Source organism: Mirounga leonina, unplaced genomic scaffold (genome assembly GCF_011800145.1).
Source record: "Mirounga leonina isolate KUSES-001 unplaced genomic scaffold, KU_Mleo_1.0 Mir_93, whole genome shotgun sequence".
Taxonomy (NCBI): domain Eukaryota; kingdom Metazoa; phylum Chordata; class Mammalia; order Carnivora; family Phocidae; genus Mirounga; species Mirounga leonina.
Window position 1 is genome coordinate 47,329,778 of NW_023270854.1, and position 11,676 is coordinate 47,341,453.

At 43.6% G+C, this 11,676-nt stretch overlaps 1 non-coding gene across 1 annotated transcript; it reads left to right on the forward strand.

Annotated features, from left to right (window-relative positions):
* The first annotated feature begins 7,408 nt into the window (after positions 1-7,408).
* LOC118004839 lies at positions 7,409-7,514 on the forward strand. The gene has a single exon (XR_004677716.1). It is a non-coding gene; the product is annotated as a U6 spliceosomal RNA (small nuclear RNA).
* The last annotated feature ends 4,162 nt before the right edge of the window (positions 7,515-11,676 follow it).

The following is an 11,676-nucleotide window of genomic DNA, read 5'->3' on the forward strand; positions in this document are numbered from 1 at the left end:
CCCCTTTTTTTTTAATTGTGATAAAACATACAAAACATAAAACTCACCATTCTAACCATTTTTAAGTGTATAGTTCAGTGACATAAAATCCATTCACGTTGTTGTCTCCAATACTTTTCATCATCCCAAAGTGAAACTCTATAGCCATTAAACAATTCCCTATTTCCCACTTCCCCAGCTCCTGGTAACATCTCTTCTACTTTCTGTTGCTGTCAATTTGACTATTCTAGGGACCTTAGGTAAGTAGAATCATATAACATCTATTCTTTTGTGTCTGGCTTGTTTCACTTAGCATGATGTCTTCAAGGTCCGTCCATGTTGTAACTAACATGTGTCTGAATTGCCTTCCTTTTTCTGGCTGAATGATAATTCATTGTACATATAGACCACATTTTGTTTATCCACTCATCAACCCATGGACATTTGAGTTGTTTCACATTTGGCTGTTGTGAAAAACACTGCTAGGAATATGAGTGTACAAATAACTGTTCTTTCCTTTCTTTTTGTGAATGCCTTTAGTTTTGGAGCTCCCAGAGGGCCGATGAGAGAGTTGGATGGATCAAAACGGGGCCCCAGGACTATCTTACCCCTTGCTTTCCCTAAATGCTTGATGGCTCTTTCTGCTCCCTCCTCTTAAGTAAGAGGCTGGTGTGCTATGGGAACAGCACCCAGAGAAGCCAAGTTCAGCGGCTGATGTGTGACACCACCTAATGCCTTTGCCAATGGTTGGGTTGAGTTTGGTGTGAACCACAGTTTTCCCCGGCAACCACCCGAAACCGGCTGACAGCATGGAGGGGTGGGAGTGTGGTGCGTGAAAGTCTCTAGTATTGTGAGAGGCAAGTGCCTCAGGGATGAGAGAAGCAGCCAAGGGCTTAGCCCCTCTTCAGGATCAGGAAATGCCGCTGACACTGAACGACCAGTATTTAGATGTTGATCTAAATACACTTTTCCTTTTTTTTTAGTGCTGGAAATAATCCATCTTGATTTGTGCCTGGTTGATGAAAATGCCATCAGCCTTTTCCCAGATGGAACAAATTATTTACCATTAAAAATTCATTTAAAAATAACAACCAATTAGTGTGCCTCAATGTCAGCTTATCATCTAAAAGGAACTGAAAATATAAAATGAAATGGGAAAAGTTTTCTTTTTTTTTTTTTGAAGGAGAAAGCAGACATCTTAGGTTTCTCTGAGCAAACAGTAGAACCGTGTTCAGAAGGACAGGGTCAACAGGATGAAAGTTTTTATGTGACATCAAAGGATGTGCAGACAGTGGAATCAAAACTTGAAATGAGCACTTTCAGATATATTTTTGAAATCTTTTGTCGGGCTTAGAGCAGCTTACCAAGTTGTGGAGTGCTGGCCTGTGCTGATACGTTAAGAGCTTTGATAAGGTAGGTTGGCCAAGAGCATTGAAAGCTTGAGATTGCTGACTAAAGCTGGACAGGACTTCCTCAGCAGCCGCCTTCCTCCACGCGTCTGCTCTCTAATCCTTACCTTCCAAACCCCCCCCCCACCCCCCAGAGGCATTTGTCTACCCCTCCTTTTGGACTCTTGAGCACACCTGCTGGCCATGTGCCCCTCTGGAGGTGAAGAGTCTAGGGGGGGAACCAGTAATCATGTCTGAGTCACTCTCTAACTGTGCCCAGGTGATCCTCGAAGTCCTCACCGTGGAACAGGGGCAGATAGATACTCTGGATTGAAACAAGCCACTTCAGTCTATGTCTTCACCTGAGGTAGTTCATACTGGCTTGACACCCTTTTGGTGAAAGAAATGGATATGAACCAGCAGACCTGTGGAAAGGATGTGTGTGTGTGTGTGTGTGTGTGTGTGTGAAGCATTAACCCCAGAAGGGGGTAAAATCCTAAGAATCTAGGGAGTCCACCTGCTTTATTTTTTTCTGATCCTATCTTAAAAACTGGTACTCACCAGGTAGCCATAAACAACCCTTAGCACCTCTGAAATTGCTAGGAGGTAAAGCTGACTTCCTTTTTTTTTTTTTTAAGATTGTATTTATTTATTTATTTGACAGCGAGAGAGAGCACAAGCAGGGGGAGCAGCAGGCAGAGGGAGAGGGAGAAGCAGATTCCCTGCTGAGCAGGGAGCCCTGATGCTCGATCCCAGGACCCTGGGATCATGACCTGAGCCGAAGGCAGATGCTTAACGACTGAGCCACCCAGGCACCCCTGAAGCTGACTTCCATTTAAATAAATTTTGCAAGATGGACTTCTATTGACAAAAGTAAGCAGATTTCCATTTCAATGTAAACCATTTTCAACAGTTAAAAAATCCTGTTAGAAAATGGGCAAAATGTATGGAGAGACATTTTTGTCCTGAAGAGGATTTACAGATGGAAATAAACACGTGAAAAGATGTTCAGCATCATTAGCCTTCAGAGGAATGCAAATTAAAACCTCAATGAGATATCACTACATACCTATCAGAGTGATGAAAATAAAAAATAGTGACTATCATTACAATAGTCACTAACACTAAATGATGTGGAGAAACTGATCCCTCATACATTGCTTTGAGGAATGTAAAATGGTCCAGCCTCTCTGGAAGTTTGGCAGTTTCTTCAAATACTAAATCTGCTATTACCATATGATCCAGTAATGACACTCGGGCAATTTCCCAGAGAAATGAAAATGTGTGTTCACACAGAAACCACTACATGAATGCTCACAGCAGCTTTTATTTGTAATAGCCGCAAACTGGGAACAGCCCAGATGTCCTCCAACAGTTTAAACAAACTGTGGTAGATCCATACTATAGAACACCAGTCAGCAATAAAAAGGGGGGATGTACTGAGATGTGCAACAATTTGGATAAATTACACTGAGTGAGAAAAGGCAATCCCAAAGTTATATACTGTATGCTCTCATTTATCTAACACTTTTGAAACGACAAAACTTTAGAAATGGAAGACAGAATATTGGTTGTCATGGTGACTGTGGTGGACACCCGAACATGTGATAAAACTGTATGGAATTAAATGCACACACACAAATGGGTACAGATAAGACTGAAGAAATCTGAATAAGATGGGTGGATGGTATCAAAGGTAATATCCTGATTGTGATATTGTGCTACAGTTTTGCAAGATGTTACCATTGGGGGAAACTGGGTGAAGGGTCCAGGAGATCTCTCTGTATTATTTCTCACAACCGTATGTGAATCTACAATTATCTCATTAAAAAACATGAATCACAAGCACAACACTCTCCTTAAAAAGCATTAAGTCTGGGAAAACTCCAGGCCAAACTCTCGGTTCTTTTTTTTTAAGATTTTATTTGTAAGTCATCTCTACACCCAACCTGGGCCTTGGACTCACAACCCTAGAGATCAAGAGTTGCATGCTCTACTCACTGAGCCAGCCAGGTGTCCCCAAACTCTCAGTTCTATTACAGGATGCCACATGTCTCTCAGAACCTCATATCACTTTAGATCATGTTCTTCATTATACTTCTGCTCAGATGTATTTACATATTTTCCCCTAAAACAGATTTTTTCCCCCTTTACAGTCCTCCCTCCCACCTCCCCATACTAATTATAGAGTAGACAACAGGTACTAGGCATGTTGATGAATTAATCTGGAGCTCATATGACCCTGAGACTTATAGCCCTCTAGCTCCTAAAATCTCTTACGAAGAGATTTCCTTTCTTAGAGGTCTTGAAATTGTCTAACAGATGATCCATATAGCATTAAAAAGATTATGATTTTAGATCTACTAATAGAGAAGCTTCATATCTTGGAAACAAAATCTTTTTATAGGAAAGACTAAATTTTCTCTTTTCTTCTTCCCTTCCCTTCCCTTCCCTTCCCTTCCCTTCCCTTCCCTTCCCTTCCCTTCCCTTCTCTTCTCTTCTCTTTCTTCTTCTCTTAGTTCCTACAATATGCCAGACCCTAGGGGTCTTACTTTGCCTTGTTTCATGATCAGACTCCCCACTGAGCACGGAGCCCAATGTGGGGCTCAATCCCACAACCCATGGATCATGACCTGACCTGAAACCAAGAGCCGGACCATCAACAGACTGAGCCACCCAGGTGCCCCTAAAGATTTTATTTTATTTTATTTTATTTATTTTTTTTAAAGATTTTATTTATTTATTTGACAGAGCGAGAGACACAGCGAGAGAGGGAACACAAGCAGGGGGAGTGGGAGAGGGAGAAGCAGGCTTCCCACGGAACAGGGAGCCCGATGTGGGGCTCGATCCCAGGACCTGGAATCATGACCTGAGCCGAAGGCAGATGCTTAACGACTGAGCCACCCAGGCGCCCCTAAAGATTTTATTTTTAAGTAATCTCTACACCCAGCATGGGGCTCAAACTCACGACCCCAAGATCAAGAGTTGCGAGCTCTACCAACTGAGTCAGCCAGACACCTACAGCAAGGACATTCTTAAGTGGCAGTGTCTTCTTTTCCTTGTCAGTGCATGGCAGTGGGGAATACAATGACTATTGCCTTGATTGTGCTAAGGCACCAGGTGTACCTACGATTGCTTTGTGCTATCAGTGAAAATGTCAACACAGAGGAAAAGGCAAATGATGTCTTAGTATTATTATGAAAATAATAGTACTAAGTAAGTGGCGTCAATGGTCCCTCTTCGGGCTATGGGTCACCCCATACAAACTCCCAGTAAAGGTAGAGCTACTCAGGTTTTGTTTTTAGCATCAAACCTGCCAGGGTTGATGGGGCAGCATGGACAGTGGGGGCATATCTATCAAAATACCCCACAGACAAGCACAAATTCTACCCTGATGAAATACCCAAACTGGGAGCTGACAGGAACTGCCATGGCACCCTCCTGCCTCTTCTTAGGAACAGTCTCTCTACTGACTTCTTCCTAGCATCCCAGGTGCCCAGGGCTTCCTGCGGCCCGAGGCCACTCAAGAGGCCATGTCATGTAGCATAGCTTAAAAAACAGGGTGGGAACAAATCTTGTTTTTTCTAAAAAAAAACAAAAAAACAAAAAACAAAAACAGGGTGGGAAGAGCAAGGCAGCCACCATTTTTGCTATGCTCACTACAGGTACTTACAACCCTAGGACCCCAAAGGAACAAACCCCGGGGGGCTCTAAACTCCACTCTGCTGCCTTCCCTGGTCTATCCACTCCATGGGGAGTACTTGGTGCCTTGGACTCTTCTCTCCTTCTTCGACATTTCTCTTTTCAGAAAACCCTTCTCCAAGATCCTGTTCTTCTTTAACGACATGGCAACTGATTACCTGAGAGATGAATCACTGCCCAGGTGACAATGACCATTACAGTGTTCGGCGTGGTAGGTAGGCATGCTCACGTTTTAATAGGAGAGTCCTGGAATTCTGTAGCATGTCTTAACATAAGGAAATAGTTCTGTGATGATGAGCATCTCAGCTTAGGGTCACAGGCAAATGGGGTGATTTCTGGAGTCCCTGAAGTTATATCAAGGCTCTCTCCACTCAGCTGAGACAAAGACAGAGGAATTGGATGATGAAACAAGCAGAGGAGGGGGACAACGCTCACACAGCAGTGGTTTATCTCTTCAAGAGATGAAGGCCACAGTTTTTTATTTCAGTTTCTAATGAATACAAAACATGCTATGTTTACATTGTCAGAAGACAAATAGAACCATGATAGACATCTCCGTTTACACAGCTGATTTCACAGATAATCCTATTTCTAACATTTCCACGTTGCTTCCCCTTGATGTTAGGACATGACTAAGTAGGTCATGTTTTAGTATTTTGGGGAGCAAGTCTCCCCCCCATACCATTCTCCTGACTAAGGAGGCGTTCATGTGTTTTCTTTCTTTCTTTTTTTTATATTTAAAAAAATTTTTTTTAAAGATTTTAATTTATGTATTTGACAGAGAGAGACAGCGAGAGAGGGAATACAAGCAGGGGGAGTGGGAGAGGGAGAAGCAGGCTTCCCGCTGAGCAGGGAGCTGGACGCAAGACTCGATCCCAGGACCCTGGGATCATGACCTGAGCTTAAAAAATGGAGCCACCCAGGCGCCCCTGTTCACGTGTTTTCTATGCAGAGAGTGAAGAAGGGGTGTGCCAGGGAACGTCTTTGGGTAATTCAGCAGCTGTGTCAGGTTAACCTGGCTTCCCCCTCTTGTCTAGAACAAATGGGGTGTCCAGGAAGTAAGCTGGGAGGATGGTGGTACTGCCAAGCAGATGCTTTGTACCCACCATGCATACCCACCAGCTGAGTTATCAGCCTTCTGTGTGCTGCATCTGGAGCTGGTCAAACCGACTTCTCTTTCAAGTCCTGGAATACGAAACCAGGTTGCTCATGTTTTGGAGAATCCCTTTGTGGGTGTTCTAGAATGTTCTAGAAGTACTGATTTGGTCTTTTAGTTTTCATCTGGGCCTGGGAAGCCTGTTCCATGTCTACCTCTAGTCTCTGCTGAACTCACTGTGAGCAAATAAGTAGTGGTCAATTAATATCTATGAAATAAAATGTATGGAGTTAAATTCACTTTCAAAAAATGACAGTGTAGGAAATGACTCTATGGCCAAGTGTTACTTGCTCTATATCCCTCCTCCAGAGTTTGAACATTTAGAAAGTAGGGAGGTTTCAGGGGATTAGAGTTTTAGTGTCATTTGTGCAATTTTACTTAGAGATCCTGACTTAGCAGGCACTCGTGTGTGCCCCATGGGCTGTGACTTCTCTACTGGACACTCCAACCTGGTTAATTGTCTTCTCCCTGCAGCCCCCACCCCAACCTGCAACACCCCTCCTGTTCCACTGCTTCCAGGCCTTTGCTCATATGACTCCTTTTCCTTTATGAAACTCCCTCCCCCACCTTGTTCCAGCTCAGGTTCTGACTTCTCCAAGAAGCCTTCTTTCTGATTCATCACTACAATAATGGCGACATCTATCAATGATTAAATAGTTACTGTGGACCACGCTCTCTAAGAAATTCCTCTAGCATCTGATTCAATCCTTATAATAAGTTTGTTACTGGGAGGTGTGGAAAGCTCGAGAGCTTGAGTGCACTGGCCATGTCCTACTCTGAGTGACGAAGCTGGAACTCCTGTCCTGGATTGCCTGGTCTGCTGGCCATGCTTTTAACCCCTTCCAGTCTGCCCTCCTGAGAGGCGCTAATTATCTAGTTGTGAGAAGCTGATGAAGCTGGGTGGGACCTCAAAGGTCATATTGTCCAATCCTCATTTTATAGATGAGGAACCTCGAGCCCAAAGAGGCAAAGAGACAACAGAGGTAACACGGTGAAGTGTTGGCTGAACCTGGGCAGGAACCCATGTTTCTGGTTCTCAGACTCATTCATCACTCATTCATTCAACAAACATATATTAAAGCCTTCTATGTTTAAGGCACTGTGTTGGGCCTTGAGCATCTTTGCTGTATCGTTTGTGAGTTTAATGGATCTAGACACAAAGTTGTCTTAGAATGCGATCAGAGTGCTGGCTTCGCAGCACATATACTAAAATTGGAACGATACAGAAAAGATTAGCACGGGTCCTGTGCAAGGATGACTCGCAAATTCGTGAAATGTTCCATATTTAAAAAAACAGAACGGGATCAGAAAGAGTAAACCCTTGCCTCCTCCTAGTGTGGCTTTGTGCAGAAGCGCAATGCGCCCCTGCTGGCCTCGGCGTGGTACCAGCGTCACTGGTCTGACCCTCACTCTGCAGTTCTGTGGGAGAGGCTGTGTTGGAGACAGGAGGGGAGGGTGTTTGATTGCAGGGTCATGTGGAGGGTGCAGAAAGGCCCTACTTATGAAGATAATTCAATGTTGTTCAAGTAACTGTTTTAAGAACAAGCATCAGAAAATAGGAAGCATGACTCCAAGGTTTGCGAACAAAGACGAATCCAATTCCAAAAGACTTTATCTCCCTTTTGCTGGTGTGTGTGTTTGTGTGTGTATAGAAGCCACCACGCTTGTCTTAGGTGTCTCCCATCCTGACATCACTACCTGGCTGTATTATTGTTTTTTATTTCATGGTCAGGTTTGTCTGAGGATCCCTGGAGCTGCCCAACAAACCCTCTCCAGTGAGCTGACAGGACTTGGGGCCCATGATAAGGTCCTGTTTGGGAACTCGGAAGGAAAGGAAACGCCATTGCTCCTTGAGATTCAAACAGTAATGTCAGCACATACTAGATCAGAATAAAGATAGACACGCACATGGATGTCATGGAGAAAGAAGAGCTACCAGATCAGCAGTATTTGACTGCCACTTAGCACATGCACCCAAACAAGGGCGTCTGACCCAACTGCACACAGACACGCCTTTTGTCTAGCAGGGAACTCACAGATACAGAAGCGGTAGCTGACATACAGCTTCCCTGCTTTCCATCGCATTCTGGTGCTGCCTCTGGTGATCTAGAAAGGCCCGACTTCAACCTATAGGGGAGCGACCCTGACCCTTGGACTGGTGGCGCTCTCATGCTTCCTGGTTGGGAAGCTCAGTCCGCCCCAGGTAGAGCACCCTCCACTTCCAACATCCCGCACCTTCCCCCCTGCCCTTGCTAATACAAACTTCCTGAGAGCTAGGGACAACAAGAAGGCTATAATTACAATTATCCACCTGCCCTAAGGGACCATCAGGATTCCTGCCATCATGCCCTGTAATCTAGTGTCTCTGTTACCAGAAGAAGCCTCTGCAGGTAATCCTCCCCACACAGACTCTTCCGTGGGTATGGTTTGACACATCCCTAATCTAACCCAAGCTTCCCAGACTCTTCTCTTTTCTACCTTCAACTAAACCCTGGTGACCTCATGCAGGTCAATTGCTTTCTTTTTTTTTTTTTTTAAAGATTTTATTTATTTATTTATTTGAGAGAGAGAGAGAGAGAGAGAGAGAGGAACTGCATGAGAGGGGATAGGGTCAGAGGGAGAAGCAGGCTCCCCGCTGAGCCAGGAGCCCGACGTGGGACTCGATCCCAGGACTCCGGGATCATGACCTGAGCTGAAGGCAGTCGCTTAACCAACTGAGCCACCCAGGTGCCCCTCAATTGCTTTCAATAGCGCCCGGAGGTAGATGACTCCCAAACTGGTATCTCCCACCTTCGCCTCTTCCCTGAACTTCAAAGCCAGATACCCAGTGCCTCTATTTGGAAGACCGATACACATTTCAGTGTTAACCTGTCCAAGACAAATTCCTGTCACGCCATCCCAAATCCGCCTCTTGTCCGTTTTCACCTAGCTGTGTAAATTAGAAACACTGGAGCCACCCTTGACTCTTCATTTCCCTTCCACCCTTTTAAGTCACCTAGTGACTCCTACTGATGCTCAGCTCCACTGCTAAGTCTCAAGAACCACCATGTCTCACCACCAGCTGCAATAATCCCCACTCCCACTTTTGCCCCCCTATTATCTCATCCTCTCCCCCCATCAGCTTGAATAACCCTTTTAAACAGGTCAGGTCAAATCACATCCCCTCCCCTAGTGGCTCCTCATCTCACTTAGACTAAAAATCTAGTCCTTTCTGGGCACAAAGCACTACATTATCTTGTCCTTGCCTTCCTTTGTGACAGTATTTCCCAGCAGATACCCCAATATCTGTCTGCTCCAGATAACGAGGACTCCTCAGGCCAAATGCTCCTCCCCTACAGCCTTTATGCTCTGTTCTGTTCAGAAAACTCTTCCCCTAGATATTCCTGTGGCTCAGTTCCTCACTTCATTCTTTTTTTTTTTTTTTAAAGATTTTATTTATTTATTTGCGAGAGAATGAGAGACAGAGAGCACGAGAGGGAGGAGGGTCAGAGGGAGAAGCAGACTCCCTGCCGAGCAGGGAGCCCGATGTGGGACTCGATCCAGGGACTCCAGGATCATGACCTGAGCTGAAGGCAGTCGCTTAACCAACTGAGCCACCCAGGTGCCCTCCTCACTTCATTCTGATCGCCTTACTGAGGCCTTTCCTGACGGTTCCTTTCAAAATAGTCCCTAACGCCTGTTAGAAAGCAGCTTGGAGAGAGCAGGGATTTGTTCTCACTTGTTCTCTGCTGAATCATCAGCCCCTACAACAATGACAGGGACATTGACACCTACCAAATACTTGTTAAATGAATGAGAAAATGAAAGAGAGAATGTCTCTTCAGGGTACAAGCAAGATCTCAAGTGAACCCTAGACTTCTGAGTAAAAGAGGTGATACGTTGTGATTTTCCTCACCATTTTGGTAATAAGTTCTTCAGTGTGAATTTCTGCTTTCAGATATTCTTATTTTAATTAAATTATTATTGTATTTTATTTATTTTTAAAAAGATTTTATTTTTAAGTAATCTCTACATACAACGTAGGGCTTGGACTTACAACTCTGAGATCAAGAGTCACATGCTCCACCGACTAAGCCAGCCAGGTGCCCCTGTTTGTTTGTTTGTTTATTTATTTATTTATGTAGGCTCCTTGCCCAACGTGGGGCTTGAACTCATGATCCTGAGAGCAAAAGTTGCACACTCTACCAAATGAGCCAGCCAGGTGCTCCTAATTAATTTTTTAAAAACTGTTATTAAAATGGAACAATGGTTTTCAAAAAGAATACAAGTATTTTAGGATCCTGAGTGTTTAATTCTGATTTTATTTTTTAAAAACACATTTAGGGGCTCCTGGGTGGCTCAGTTGGTTAAGCGTCTGCCTTTGGCTCAGGTCATGATCCCAGGGTCCTGGGATCGGGCTCCCTGCTCAGCGGGAAACCTGCTTCTCCCTCGCCCTCTGCCTGCCACTCCTTCTGTTTGTGCTCTCTGTTTCTCTCTCTCTGTGTCAAATAAATAAATTAAGATTAAAAAAATAAAACTATTAAAAGCCTGTAATTAAAAACATGCAAACATGTTATATACAAAATTTTGATAAATTGGATAGCATGGAGTTAACTTGTGTTGCTAGATTAACTCAAATTTTGTGACAACTCAGAATAAAGCTTTCCCCACTATCTCTGTGCATGTATTAGAAGTTCTTTTAAAAATGTGGAATCAATTAGAAAGTTTACACAAGCCTTTACAAAAATTTGGCCTGGTTATTATGTCAGCTCACAGAAAACTGCACAACTAAGACATTACACATCACAACTGTACTACACATGTTGAAAAATAGCAAGCAAGGCTCAGTTGCATTTGCTACCATCTGTATAATCCATCAGACAAGTGAGTATTAATGAACACAGTTTGGGGAAGATTTGGCCACTTATGTGCTTTCTTATCTATGATAAGAAATATAAGCCCTTGTTAGGTATTATAAGTGATTCAACTTTGCCTTGAAATTGCTTTATTACTCTTCTTCAAGATTCTGGATTAGTTTAATAGATTAGTGTCTTATGTGATACAAGATAGATGTTAAAAATGTTTTCCATTGACAATAACTTACTTGATCCAACTGTGTTGTGTGGATCAAGGTAATCTTGACCCTGAGCAATCAAAATACAAAAATAACTTTTATACTAAATGAAGTTGGCATGACATTGCAGCTGTCATTTATAACTCCAAATTTATCTCTTCATCTGTATAAAAGAAAGACAACTAATCATGTACCCCCAATTTATTTATGATGAGAGGTTGGATTAGATTAGGTTATTTCTAGCATTCACTTTTTACCCTGTGATACTTTTTTTAAAAAAGATTTCATTTTATTTTAAAGATTTTATTTATTTGTCAGAGAGGGAGAGAGAGCGCGCACAAGCAGGGGGAGCGGCAGGCGAGGGAGAAGCAGGCTCCCCGCTGAGCAAGGAGCCCGGG